The sequence below is a fragment of the Mus caroli genome, unplaced genomic scaffold (assembly GCF_978045245.1).
Source record: "Mus caroli unplaced genomic scaffold, Mus_caroli_1 scaffold_7, whole genome shotgun sequence".
Taxonomy (NCBI): Eukaryota; Metazoa; Chordata; class Mammalia; order Rodentia; family Muridae; genus Mus; species Mus caroli.
The window spans coordinates 22,017,432-22,032,150 of NW_028227262.1; positions in this window are offsets into that span (position 1 = coordinate 22,017,432).

The following is a 14,719-nucleotide window of genomic DNA, read 5'->3' on the forward strand; positions in this document are numbered from 1 at the left end:
AGAAAAAAAAAGGTTAAAATGTCTCTTAATTTTCATTGGCTGTTATTCTTATACTGATCATCTTGTCTGTTCCCAGCAAGTCACCGGGCCATCGAATTATCTCCATGGTGTTGTTCATTATCCTTCTGCCGTGTACCTCAGATCTATCAGTTATGATCTCTCGTCTTGGATTATTTTGTTTCTTCTTTTTTTTTTTTAAATTTGCTTTAAGAGTGCGATGCCATATCAAATCAATGTTGTTCTCTCACGGTGTACTCTCTAACAGGTGTGGGTGGGGTTTATGGTTGGGATAAGAGGAGAGTCTAAAGTAGCAGATTAGTGTGAATAAAAAAGAAAAGGTCTTTAGGAAACCCGGGGGAAGTACATTGTATTGACTACAATGCTGATGTGACGTAGCCGTTAAGTCTTCAGTGATCTTAAAAAAAAAAAAAATCAACCGAAACTTGTTCTTCTGAGTGACTGGTTTGAAGTTGGATTTGAAGATGATGTTGAAAAAGGTTTTGAATGCAATTAGGTTATGCTATTTGGACAATAAACTCACCTTGACCTACAATGTCTGGCTGTCATTAACTTCTTTCTAGACTGCTAGCCCTCAGAGAACATACCTGTCCTGAGTCAGCTCTCTGGGCAACAGTTGGTAATGACGTAAGATTGAAATCCTAAGCCAAAAGTGACCCCGCATCCACGTTTTACAATTCGAGTAGTTGACTTCCTCCCCAACCCCCCCCCTGCTTTTAGACCATGAATATAGCCAGATGTGAGTGGGGATATCTGCAAGTGTCTTCGTGAGGTGGCTGAGGCAACAGTGTCATGCCTGGGCTTTCAGGACAGCCCCCCACCCCCATCCCCTGTCTTTTGCCAAATACTCACTCTCTTGACTGTGAGTGTCTCCTGGTATGGTTGCCAGAAACCCACTGTGCTATCTCCCCACCCTTAGCCAGGGGAGCAACATGAGCCAAGTGTTCAGAAAGGTTCCCATACAATGCCTCCACCCCCCGCACCCCTTCCTTGTATCTCGTGTGAGGTGTCCTCAAATGCATAAGGGTCCCCCTGGAACTGGAATCACAGATGCCTGTGAGCCACCATGCGGATGCTGGGTGTACTGGCTAGTTTTGTGTCAACTTGACACAGCTGGAGTTATCACAGAGAAAGGAGCTTCAGTTGAAGAAATGCCTCCATGAGATCCAACTGTAAGGCATTTTCTCAATTACTGATCAAGAGGGACAGGCTCCTTGTGGGTGGGACCATCTCTGGACTGGTAGTCTTGGTTCTATAAGAGAGCAGGCTGAGCAAATCAGGGGAAGCCAGCCAGTAAAGAACATCCCATGGCTTCTGCACCAGCTCCTACTTGAGTTCAGTCCTGACTTCCTTGGTGATGAACAGCAAGCAGTATGGAAGTGTAAGCCAAATAAACCCTTTCCTTCCCAACTTGCTTCTTGGTCATGATGTTTGTGCAGGGATAGAAACCCTGACTAAGACACTGGACATCAAACCAGAGCAGCCAGAGCTCTTAACTGCTGAGCCATCTCTTCAGACCCATACTTTTGCATTTCTCATATTTCTCTTTTTTGTTCTTGTTTGCTCTCTCTCTCTCTCTCTCTCTCTCTCTCTGTGTGTGTGTGTGTGTGTGTGTATGTGTGTGTGTGTGGTGTGTTTTGAGTTAGAGTGTCTTATGACTTAGCTCTGACTGTCCTGAAACTCCTGTCTCTGCCTCCCCAATACTGGGATTAAAGTTCTGTGCTGCCACAAAGGGCTTGCTTTTGTATTTCAAACAAATTTCCCAAGACTCAAACATCCACGATAGCAACAAAGTAAGACCTTCCGTTGGCTTAGCAGGGACGTTCCTAACATCCTTCCGTGAAGCAAGCGTCCAGGAGCTGCTTGTGAGGCCAGATATTGTTCGGCCTTAGGCTGGGGAGGAGGAAAGTGGCAGAAGTGCCCTTGAGAGAGGTGGAGAGATGGCTCAGCAGCTAAGAGTGTTTGCTGCTCTTGCACCCAAATCAGGGGGCTCACAAACTGTGACTCTAGTTCCTGGGGACCCAACGCCCTCTTTTTGCCTCTTATGGCTTCTGAAGGCACTGCACACATGACACACATACATACGTGAGGCACGGATGTATACATAAATAAAGATAAGAGATGTATCTATATATAATGCTTTTGACAGTGAACATGAGGGTTCGTGGCACTAACGTGATGTGAGGATCCAGGGCCAGGAGATATGCCAGGCCTACATCTGGTCTTCAAGAAACACAATGGAAGCACCACAGCTCTGTAGCTGAAGAACTTCCCTGTGAGGAAACCAAGGGCACAGGCTTGTGTGCAAACGCATGGAAGTGGATCAGCAACTGGGATTGAATGTGGCAAGAGCCGGTGTTGAGAGAGGAGCAGGGCTTGTGCTGTGGAGAATGGAGAGGTTTGCTCCAGCACATGAACTGAAGAAAACACTTGTTAGGATGTCCTGTACTTTGGAAACAGTAAAAGTGGACCTTGACTTTTTCCAAAGATAAAGAGATGAAAAGTGAGTGTTTTTTCAGGGAAGGGGGGGGAGGAAGTACTCAGATAGGCAGCCTGCAAAGCACACACAGCACAACAGACCTTAAACTCCACAAATACATGTGGGAAGTGGGCTAAACTCGGCCACAGACACTGACCCAGGATGGCCACCTACCTGATTTCTTGGGAAACCTGAAGGTAAGGCTGGAAATTTCCTGGTAAATGACTGGTGACTTGTATGTTCTGGGTTTTGAGGGCCTTTCTGGAGGTGGTAACTGGTCAAGTGCCTCTAGTTCTGTTCACAGACTTGAGCAGCCAGAATTGACTGCCAGAGAAAAAGAGTCCAGCAATCCGGCTCACCTTTCGTCCTCCTCTACCTCTCTATTGTCACCTCATCAGCCTTCCAAAGCTTTGCTGACTAAAAACACTGCTTCCCATTTCACTGGAATGGCAAGTTTCTGCAGCTCCTGACACCAAACAGTCCAGAGTTAGCCTTAAGTATGAGGCCCTTCCTGTAATGCCCACAAGGGGATGCTGGTGTCATAGGTGGAACCAATCTGCAAAGCCACTAGCATGGATCTATCTAGAGACTAGGCTTTCAGCATTTGACCTAGGGGAGGAGGGAGCAGCCTGCAGAGACCCATGTCAGGCCTGTCCCACACATGAACAATGACACTTCCTCACCTGGGCCCCTCATGGGCCCAGTCTCTCCCTTTGGATTAGCTGGGACCCTGATTCATTAGCTTGTTTCGTGTTCTTCAGTATCTAGGCCAGAAGCAGCAACCTTGAGAGGTGCCAGACCAATCCGATCCAGCCTGCACAGAGTGAGAAGGACTCCTACAGTCACTAAAATAGCATAAGAGATCTCTTCTGTAAAAGTCAAGATCTTACCAACTCATTGGGAATCTAGGTCGTGGAGACCCCAGGGCTTCAAGGCAGGGTGGGCTGCAGTAGGGAGTCTTCTCAGCCCCTTCTCCCTGCTCCCTGCCTCTACCCACTCCCCTGCCCTACCCACTACCACCCCCCGCCATGTCTCTGTTGTCTAGGTTCTGTTCTTTCCTCTGGCTGTGCAGCGGCATTGCTCCAAGGGCTGTGGAAGCTATCTGAAACCTCAGAGCACAGTTCTAGTACATTCCACTTCAAGGACCAGCTCTTCTCCCAGAAGACAAGAGACCCCTGAATGAAGCTTTTGTCTGTTGCCCTAGGGTTTTAGTCAGGTGATCTAGGGTGATACAATCCAATGTGCATTAAGTTTGAGCTTCTCCCATTTTTATTTGGGGGGGGGTGTTGTTATTTTATGTGTATGAGTGTTTTGCCTGCATGTATGTATGTGCATTACATATATGCATGGTATCTGATGAGGCAAGAGGGCATCGGATCCCCTGGGACTGGAGTTACATGTAGACAGCTTTGGGGGCTGCTTGGCTGGAATCTGACATTGGGCCAGGACAAGGAAGTAAGCTCAGAATCTAACTTAGAACAGGAAAGTAAGCTCAGGCAGGAATCTAATTTTAAACTAGAACAAAGAAGTAGGCTTCAGGCAAGAATATGATTTGGGGCTTGGACAGGGAAGTGGGCTCATTGTGATAAGCCCTGAGAAACAGTGATGGTGGGAGTGGAGTGATCATGGGACTTTGTGTATTGCTTCGCTTGTTCCTTGACTGTTTGTGTTTATTGCCACGTTTGTTCCTCAACATAGAACTGACCTTATTGCTTGCATGTAATTAAAATGGTATAAAAGCAGACTGGGAAGAAATAAACCTGCCTCAGCCTCAGACCTGGCTGGGGTCATGCTATAGTGTCTAATTGTCTTTTTCTTTTTAATCCTCGCTCCTGCCCTGGAGAACCTGTTGATGGACTGGCTTGGTCAGTTTCAGATGGTTGGGAGCCGCGAAGTGGGTGCTGGGGACTTAACTCTGGTCCTCTAAGAGCAGCAAATGCTCTCCAACTCTGAGCCACCTCTCCAGACTCCAGAGGGGCATTTTCTTTTACTTGTAAGATTTTTAGTTTTGGAGGGTTTTGGTTTTTGTTGTTTTTTGCTTTGTTTTGTTTAACTGCAAATCTGCTGGGCATGGTGGTTTATGGAGCAGGTAGATCCCTGTGAGTTCGAGGTTAGCCTGGTAGGGAGCTGCAGGCCATCCAGGAGTGAATAGCAGCTGGTAGGGGTGACAGAGGGGGTTTGCAAAAGCTGTTTGGCTGGAGAGACATTGCTCAAGGTCAAAAGTATGACCTTCCCAAACTCTTTTACAGAGATGATTGCACGGACCGCCCGTTCACTGCACGGATGAGCTACAGGCCAAGGAGTTGAGTGAGAACCCTTCCATCAACAAATGTGTCTTTGATGGCTACTTTGTCACTGACCAGGTCCCTGTAAACTTTGATCTTGGTGACTAGCAGCAGAACCAGACGAGAAGTCACAGGCCCAAGTGTATTGGTGGAGGATGCAGAAGCTCTAGTATGAAGCCTGCTCTGGAATCCCTGCCGGTCCTCCGCTGGGTTCAGTTGCCTCTTACTCACAGGACTCACAGTAAACTTGGCTCAGTTCCTTTATCTGTGAAGCAAAGCTCAAGAACAACTGTATACCCCTCCAAGAGTGTTATCAGAATGAAGTGAGTCAATTCATTGAAAAACATAGAGCCAGGTTGACACCCTGCATTTAACCTGCATTTGCTATCATCTTGGGCTAAAGCAGAGCGGGAGGGTGGAAGGGGGGTGAGGGAGGGGGGGACACCTAACTTGGTCTTTTTAAAAAGATCATTTTATAGACAGGTACCCATGTTTCCAATATATGATGGCAAGATAAGGGACTTTAGATAACCACCAGCTGAGTGTCTTTGGGATGTAAAGAAATATTTGCAAGCTGAAGGGGTAGCTCAGTGGTAGAGCATCTACCTGGTGTACACAGTCTCTGGGTTCCAGCCCCACTACTTAAAGGTTGGGCATGGTGGCACCTTAAATCTCAGGACTGCAAAAGTAGAGGCAGGAGGATCTCTGTGAGTTCCAGGCCAGCTAAGGCTACATAGAGAAACGCTGTCTCAGAAACAAAGAAAGAAGGAGTTATCCTGTTCACAGCCCTCAGTCCCTTCTGGTGGGTGTGACTCCACTTTGGAGCTAAGCAAATTAAGTCACCTTGCCCACTCAGGTAGATATAATGGGGTCTCTATTAGTTATTTTCCTTGTTGCACCAATAAAGTCCCCGGCAGTAGCATAGAAGAGGGATTTATGGGGGCTCCTGCTACAGACCTTGAGAGAACCAGGAGGAGTCTGTGGAGCTTGTTTGTATCTTGGTGGGTCATAGAACTCCTTCATGGCCCATCCCTAACAACTTCCTTCTGCCAGCTAAGGCAGGTTTCCCAGAGGATCCATAACCTCCCAAAGCAGTGTCACCAGCCGGGGACAAGCCGGTGGGGGGACATTTTAGATGTAACTGTAATAGCCTCTGCTTGGAGTAAGGAAGGGAACAGGGGCAAGAAAACAAATGTGACTGACTCAACATGCCACACACATTGCACTGCACAGACCACTTGAGTTAGACTCTGCTGAGAGCTGAGCCAAGTGCAGATTTCAGTACAGTGCTAATGATGCCTGCTGAAGTCATCGGTGAATAGAATGTCACCTTTAATGAAGAGGAAGCCTAAAACAAGGAAATGACTGTCCGATTGGAAGCACCTTTAGAGAGGATTCTTTGTTTGTTTGTTTGTTTGTTTGTTTGTTTTTTGAGACAGGGTTTCTCTGTATAGCCCTGGCTGTTCTGGAACTTACTCTGTAGACCAGGCTGGCCTCGAACTCAGAAATCCGCCTGCCTCTGCCTCCCAAGTGCTGGGATTAAAGGAGTGTGCCACCACTGCCCGGCTAGAGAGGATTTGGGGACATCTTTGCTAGCATGGGTGACTTTTACCAGAGTCACAGTGATTCTGTTTAGGTTTCTCCTAGGATATATGGTTTGTAAGTGTGTGTGACCACCACATTCCCAAGCTCATTTACTTGGGTTGGATTTTCAATAATCTATTTTTCTCTCAAAAATTAACTTTTGGCTTGGGGAACCTGCTTCTCTGATAATTCAATTCTATCCTCCTTTGCCAGTTCAGGCTTGTTAGCTTAGCTCTGGCTATCTGAGTGGAACAAAGGTCTGCGGTAGGAATGAAGGCTTTAGGCTTCCTTCTTGTTCCCTACAGAATCTCTATAGGATGGACGATTTTACATACCTTATTGGCATAAAAAAAAGTTTAATTCTTTTGGCCACATTTGTAGCTACCAGAGATATTAACGTGTATGGATTTTGGCCACTCCTTTGCAACTTTATTATCAACTTACAAAGAAGGCAAGCCTTAGACTAGAGTTTGCAGCACATCTGTGGAAACACCACAGAGCCTAAGCTGTCCACATGTTCTGTCTGGGAGCCCTGGACATCCCAGTCTCTGTCTCCAGGGCCACCTTATACAAAAGGTCCCATCTTTGAGACAGACATTCCCAGCATGAGATTGTCAGGCTGTTTCAGGCAGCAGCAACCATCCAGCAGCTGATTCTGTGGCCATATACAGTGTCAGAAGACTGAGACCCAGCAGCAGGGGGCAGTCTGTGGACCCAGCCCAAGTGACCCAAGGCACTCCCAAAGCTGTCCAAGGAAGACAACCCAGCCATCTCTCAAGGAGGCCAGTCACTATCCTCAGTTTAAAAGAAAATGATTTCTGATATTTAGGATATAATTGAATAAGTGGGGCTGTAGTGGTGCACATGTTTGGTCACAGCACTTGGGAGACAGAGACAGGCAGATCTTGAGAATTTGAGGCCGGCCTCACCTACAGAATGAGTTTCAGGACATATAGGGTAATATAGAAAAACCCTGTCTCAAAAAAAAAAAAAAAAAAAAAAAAGAAAGAAAGAAAGAAAGAAAGAAAGACAGACACCAGTTAATAAATCATTAATTACTAAGATACAGCTGTGTGGAGCATTAGCTGAGTTGAGACTATCAGAGACTTTGTATCCACTTGTTCTTTCCTTTGTTGTTTTGAGATAGGCTGCCGCTGTGTAGCCCAGGCTAGCCTTTAGTTCATGATCGTCCTCCCTCAGCCTCTCAGGTGGGATTCCAGGCACACACCACAGCCATGCCTGGCTTTCTAGACTCTGCACTCATGGTTGGAATATGTTGTGTCCCCCTTCCAAAAATTCTTATATTGAGATCCTTGCAATCAATGTGAGGCCTTTGGAAGATAATTGAATCAAGAGAATAGTAGCATCCTAATGAGTGAGATCAGAGCCCTTATGGGGAACTCCTGAGAATCCTTTCTGATCCTTTCATCCATGAGAGAGTATAGGCAGAGGCTGGCATTTCAAAAGAAAGCCTACCCACAGCCCCACAAGCGTGTCCACCCTCCTGAATTGTGATAAATAAACATGGTTGAGGAAGTCAACCCACCTACCTGGTGGTATTTCTCCAGGGAAATGAGAACTGATCGGGACGGGCCACTTGGAGAACCTGTATGCTAATTGGTCTATCTCATACACACAGCTGCTGAATGTGGTGAAATCTTCCAGGAAAATCACTGGCCTTGAGACTGTGGCTCTCTCTCTCTCTCTCCATAACATTGTTGCTACTCTTGAATGTAACAGAAACATTCCATCTCTCCTCTGCCATTCCCTTCCTCCCTCTCTCAGCCCAGCAACTCTGCCCAGAGTCAGGAACTCCTCATCCAGGCTCTAAAACTAGAATTCTGGCTCCAATAGGAGGCAGGAAGACACAGACTTTTCCTGGTCCCTATACGGTCACCTTCCCTATAATAAGACGTGGACGAGGTCCCCCAAATGTAGGGAAAAGCACAGGCAATCACTCAGAGCATTACATTCCCTCGTGGACACAACAAGCTGAGGTCTGGTGATGCTGAACATGTTGCAACCACCAGGAAAATGTAGGTGTGAATAAAAGGAGACCTGAGCTCTGGGTCTACAGGCATTTCTGATCATGATCAGGCCAGCATGGCCTTCTGGACATGGCCAGCAACATAGCGAAATGTCAGAACTCCTCAGATTCTTTCTTTTCAATATGATCCTTTTATAAGTCTCTGGTATCAGGCAGGGGCTAGGAGGATGGCTCATCTGGTCAAGTGCTTATGATGCAAGTCTCTGAGGATCCAAGTTCAAGCCCCAGGTTCACTAGCAATCTTGGTCCTGATGTGAGGTGGTGGATCCCTGGGGCTTCCTAATCTAACCTCACTGGACAAACTCCAGGCTAGTGAGATTCGGTCTTGAAAACCAAGGTAGAGGGCTCATGATGAGGCACACCCAAGGTTGATGTCTGACTTCTGCCCCTCAGACCTATTCATGGTTTCCAATTTCAGACTTTCAATTTTAGGATAGCACATCCTTAAGTTCCACACACATAACACAAATCCAGAAAACTCTCTGAAATAAAAAACACCCTGAACCCCAAAACTTGAGGTAATCCCACCACCTAAGAAAGTCTCAAATATCAGACATTTAAACACTCCGTCCTACTTTCCAAGTCACTGTAAATTTCAAATAAAAGGACAGTAGAATATTTATTTTTCAATACCATTACCTACATGGTTCTGCCCTCACCTCAAATCCTTCTAGGTATTAGTGCTAGAAGACCAGGGTTTTAGGAACTAAAAGTCTTTTTAAAAACAAAATAGGTATTTTGATCGATTGTTTTTGTTTTGAGACAGGAGCTCAAGCCATCCTCAAATTCACTTTGTAGCCAAGGATGACCTTGAACTTCTGATGCCTCCTGCCTCTGCCTCCTCTTTAGAGATTATAGGTTTGGATCACAAAACTGATTTATGCAGTGTTGGGAATTGAACTCAGGTCTTTATGCATCATAGGCAAGCAGCATACCATCTGAGCTACATTCCCAGCCTAAATGTCTTTTCTGCCAGGCCTATGCTGCCTTCCCAGTCAATAGCCCCAAGGCTCGATATCTACCTGGAAAATTATTAACTCTGTCACACATTTATACACTGTGTAGTAATACTGAGATGGAGAATTGGGGTGTTGTAAGGAGAGAGGGGGAATGCTTAGGCTGTAAGAGCCAGCCTTGAATCCCATGGCTAACAGACCCTATTGGTTTGAGCTTTGAGTCTCTTGTGCCTTTTAAGCTAGGAGAGTTTGCAGGATTATCGAGAGGATTATGGGAGGCAGTCTTTGTAGAGTGTGGGACAAAGAAAACTTCCCTAAGAAGCCAGATATGGTATCACAAACATTCCAGTCCAGTACTCGGGAGGCAGAGGTAGGCAGATCTCTGTGAGTTCAAGGTCAGCCTAGTCTATGCAAGAGGTCCAAGGCCAGCCAGATTTACACAGTGAGACAAAAAGAAAAAGTAATGAAAAGGAAAAAAAGAAAGAAAAAAAAAGGAAGGAAGAAAACACTTTTCCATGGCTCAGCTAACCTTGAACATACACGTGAAGCATGGCTTAATTCCCCGTAACGGTGTCATAAACACAAATGCTTTTTTCCCAAAAAGAGAGGCTAGTCCAGGAGTGAAGAAGACATTTCTGAGGCTCTTGGCAGAGACACTGATAACGTAAGCCATCCTGGTCAGCACTTAGGACTTTCATAGTACCCTTTCATGCTGCCGCTGCTATGGCTTCCAAACAGCCATGAACCTGGCCTGGGAAAGAGTTCTTTCCCCCACGAAGTGACAGGCTAAACGGCCAGGCATGAAAAGGGATTACTGGATACAGGTCTTCAAATAATAGTGAGGTCCCCAGAAGCACGTCGGGCTGAGAAGGCGGCCTTCAACTGTCCGTCAGTGAAAAGGTTGGCAGTTATGAACATCATCCTGGTAACAGATGTCAGGTGCTGGCAGACCGACTGCCAAAACCAATCTTCCTCCGCCCCCAGCTACCAAGCTGACGGAGAGCTGGGCACAGTGGGCCTGGCAGGCCCCTCTTGCTTGGATCATTGGCTGAGTTATTATTTCTCAGTGGCTGCGTAAAACAGATGGTTTACTGTGTAGTCTTGATTTTCTGTGGCTTCCAAGACCCTATTCTTCCCTCAGGGTCCGGCATGTAATCAGTTATGACAGCGGCGGTGCACGAAGGTTCCTGCCGGTAAATCCAAGCATCTCCCTCTTTAATGCGGGTATAAACCACTGCCGCCTCCTTCGGAAACCTGCAAAGATTTGCCTGTGCAGCACCGTGGCAGATAGCGCCCTCTACCGCAGAGTTGCCGTTCTCTGGCCCCTAAAAGCCCCTAGTCTATACTTGAATGGCAGTTGTTCTTTTTGTGGCTTGTTTGGGAGAGTAGGTAGTAGGTACGCCAGGCCTGGACTTCTGAACTAGCTATGTGGTCTTCAACCTGAGACTTCCTGCCCCAGACTCTGGAGCGCCAGGGTTAGAGGCATGTTTCACTCTGTCTTCTTTGGCTTTAGACTTCCGGTCCTGTTTGCATTCTGGTGAGTCCTTCTTTAGTTTAGCAAATAGTTTTATAATTGGTATATAAAAACTGCACATACTTATGGGGTAACAGTGCTGTCTGGGTTCACTGCGTAATGATAGATTCTGATAATTAGCCTGCCATTTGTATTTCTACTCATCAACTACTTTAGATACTCTGGTGAATTTTCAATAAATTTTATTTAGATTCATTAAATAACTTAATTTAAAAGCTGTGAAGTGTCCTGTCACATAAACATGAGTACCTGAGTTTGTTCCCTAGTACCCTTGGGAAAGGCAAGCCCCGGTGACCTTGAGCTTCTGGTCTCCCTGCCCCTGCCTATGTATGGTGGTGAATGCTTCTATTCCCAGTGCTGGGGTTAGGGGTTGAGACAGGAGGGTCCCTGGGTCTTGTTGGCCAGCTAGTCTAGAGGAGCCATGGAGCTTCATGTTCATCAAGAAACCCTGTTTCAATAAATAAAGTGGAGAGACATGTACGGTGGTGTATACTTTTCATCTCAGCACCCCAGGAGGCAGAAGCATGCAGATCTGTGAGTTCAAGGCCAGCCTGGTCTACAGTAGAGTGAGTTCCAAGATAGCCAGGGATACACAGAGAAACCCTGTCTTGAAAAACCAAAACCCAACCAACCAACCAACCAACCAACCAACCAACCAACCAACCAAAACTCAACCTAAAAATAAATACAGTGGAAGGCCATGGAAGAGATGAGCTTGGCAGGAAAAGAAGGGTCGCAATGGCTAACTCTCAGGGCCAACACGACTAGGCATTATAAACATATGCCTGTCAGGAGTGTTCCCTCACGGGTCCAATCAGCTTTAGCTTTTCTGGAGCTCTGCTGGGTCGTGTAACTGGGACTTCTATTCTCAGAGGCTTACTGCTGAATAAACCCAGCCTTTCTCTTTCTGAACTCTTATTGGTTGTTTTCACTGAGCTATTCTGGCCTGAATCTCCAAGCTGACTAATTCAAACTGGCTTCTCTGGGATTCTCTCTCTTGATTTATTTATTGTATGTGAATACACTGTAGCTGTCTTCAGACACACCAGAAGAGGGCATCAGATCGAATTACAGATGGTTGTGAGTCACCATATGGTTGCTGAGAATTGAACTCAGGACCTCTGGAAGAGCAGACAATGTTCTTAACTGCTGAGCCATCTCTCCAGCCCCCTGTTCTATTCTCATAAGAGTTGGGTATATCCTGTTTCTGACTCATTCTGTAAAATCCTTCTCCGATTTATCATTTCTTTCTCTGAATCACCAGTTAGATATCACTTGCTTGGGATTTAAAGTGTGAATTAAGGGCATGTTAGTATTTAGCCAGCGGGATTAAAGTTGAGTTGTTCCAGCAGGATCACACAGAGCTAGGTGGATGGGATCCCTTGTGGGAACAGCCATGTTGCTGGATTAAAATTCCTTTACAGGGCCATCCATTGGGAATGGAGTTTGAGGGTCTCTGAACTAGCCATGTGCCAACTAGCTTTGTGAACTTAGACAAACCGCCTTAGTTTCTTTTGAGGCCACATTTCTTATCTCTGAACTGAAGATAAGGAAGCCTACCTGTTCTGTCTCCCTCCCAGTTGCTACAAGGTCAAATGAAATGATACACTGTTGAATCTGTCTCAAACATTCTATCTCTTATCTAAACTATAATTGGGAAATCACCACACATAGACTGTCAAATGCAAGGATTTAGCTAAGAATACAAGAAGACAACACATCCAACATTAATTATGACCCATGTAAGGCTTGGGCCTATAGTTAAACAGCCTGCCTAGCAAGAATATATATATATATTTTATATTCTATATTCTATATATAGTCTATAATGTCATCATCATCTCAATTCTATTGCTATAATAAAAGCACCAAGACCAAAATCAAGCTGGGAAGGAATGAGTTTATTTTGCGTACACTTCACACTTCCACATTTTAGTGTATCACTGAAGAAGTCAGGACAGGAATTGAAATAAGACAGGAACCTGAAGGCAGGAGCTGAAGCAGGGGGCATAGAGGAGTGCTGCTTATGGGCTTGCTCCGCATGATTTTCTCAGCCCAAGAATAGTACCAGTCCTATAATGATCTGGGCCCTCCTCCATCAATCACTAATTTTTTTTTTTAAATGTCCTATAGCAAGACATTATGGACGAAATTTCTCTGTTGAGGTTCCATTCTGTGATGGTTTAAATATGCTTGGCCCATGGGAAGTGGCACCAGTAGGAGGTGTGGCCTTGTTGGAGGAAGTGTGTCACTGTGTAGGTGGGTTTTGGGGTCTCCTAGTGCTGAAACTCCATCCAGTGTGGAAGACAGTCTCCTACTGGATGCCTTCAGATCAAGATGTAGAACTCTCAACCCTTTCTGCACCGTGCCTGCCTGGATGCTGCCATGCTTCCTGCCTTAACGATAATGGCCTGAACCTCTGAAACTGTAAACCAGCCCCAATTAAATGTTTGCCTTTATACAAGTTGGCTTCGTCATGGTGTCTGTATTGGTCAGGGTTGTTGAGAGTAACAGAAGTTCTGTAATATCTCTATGTAGAAATTATTGGAATGACTTACAGTCTGTAGTCCACCTAACCCAACAATGGTCAGCTGTGAATGGAAAGTCTAAGAATCTAGTGGCTGCTCAGTCCCACGAGGCTAGTTGTTGCAGCTGGTCTTCTGTGTAAGCTGGAATGCTGAAGAAGTAGGTTCCGACCGATGTGCTGGCAAGAAAGCGCAAGCAGGCAGGGAAGAAGGTCCATTGTTCCTATGTAGGCCTCCAGCAGAAGGGAAGGCCCAGATCAAAGGTGTGCACCACCAGGCCTGGACCTAACCTGTTCTTTACTTGGGACTTGCTCTGTCCCAGCTTGGCCTTGAACTCAGAGATTCGATTGCCTCTGTCTCCTGGGATTAAAGGGGTGTATCACTTTGCCTGGGCCTAAACTTTTCATGGCCACTATGCTTCAAAATCCAGATCAAAATCTTCCAGCCTCAAGATCTGGATCACAGCCATGCTCCCATTTTTGGACTGAAGTTCATTCCAGACACAGTCAAATTAGCAACTGAGAATAGCCACCACCGTGTCTCTTCACATCAATAAAACCCTAACTAAGACCTTCTTTTAGATAACAATAGCTTGTGTCAAATTGACATAAAACTAGCCAGTACATTGTTACATTGTTTTATCATCATCATCATCATCATCATCATCATCATCAGACAGGGGCTAACAATGTAACCCCTGATGCCTGGAACTCCCTGTGTAGATCAGGCTGACCTAAAACTCAGAAGATTTTCTTGCCTCTGACTCCTGAGTGCTGGGGTTAAGGGTATGTGCCACCACACTTGGTAAAAATAAATATAGCCAAAAGGGACTCTTGTGCCCTCTCTTTGGCTATGAGTCTGTTGAAACAATGGATCCCAAGAGACTGGGTGTCTCTCCATCTCTCCGGGAATCTCTTGCTGGAGTAAGAAAAAGTCATGAAGGCAGTCAGAGGAGGGAACCGTCTCTGGGAGGAACATCACTTGCTAGAGATAGGCAGAGATGAGACATTGCTCTGTGGGCGACTACACCTTGGTGGCTGGGCTGCTTAGGCATGTCTGTCTCTTAGCTTCCATTTAAAATTTCAGAGAAAATTTAGGATCCCACCAATGGACTGAGGTGAGGGTGAGGGACAGTGGATAAACTGAATAAACTTTTTTTTAAAAAAGATTTATTTATTATATGTAAGTACACTGTAGCTGTCTTCAGGCACTCCAGAAGAGGGCGCCAGATTTTGTTGCGGATGGTTGTGAGCCACCATGTGGTTGCTGGGATTTGAACTCTGGACCTTCG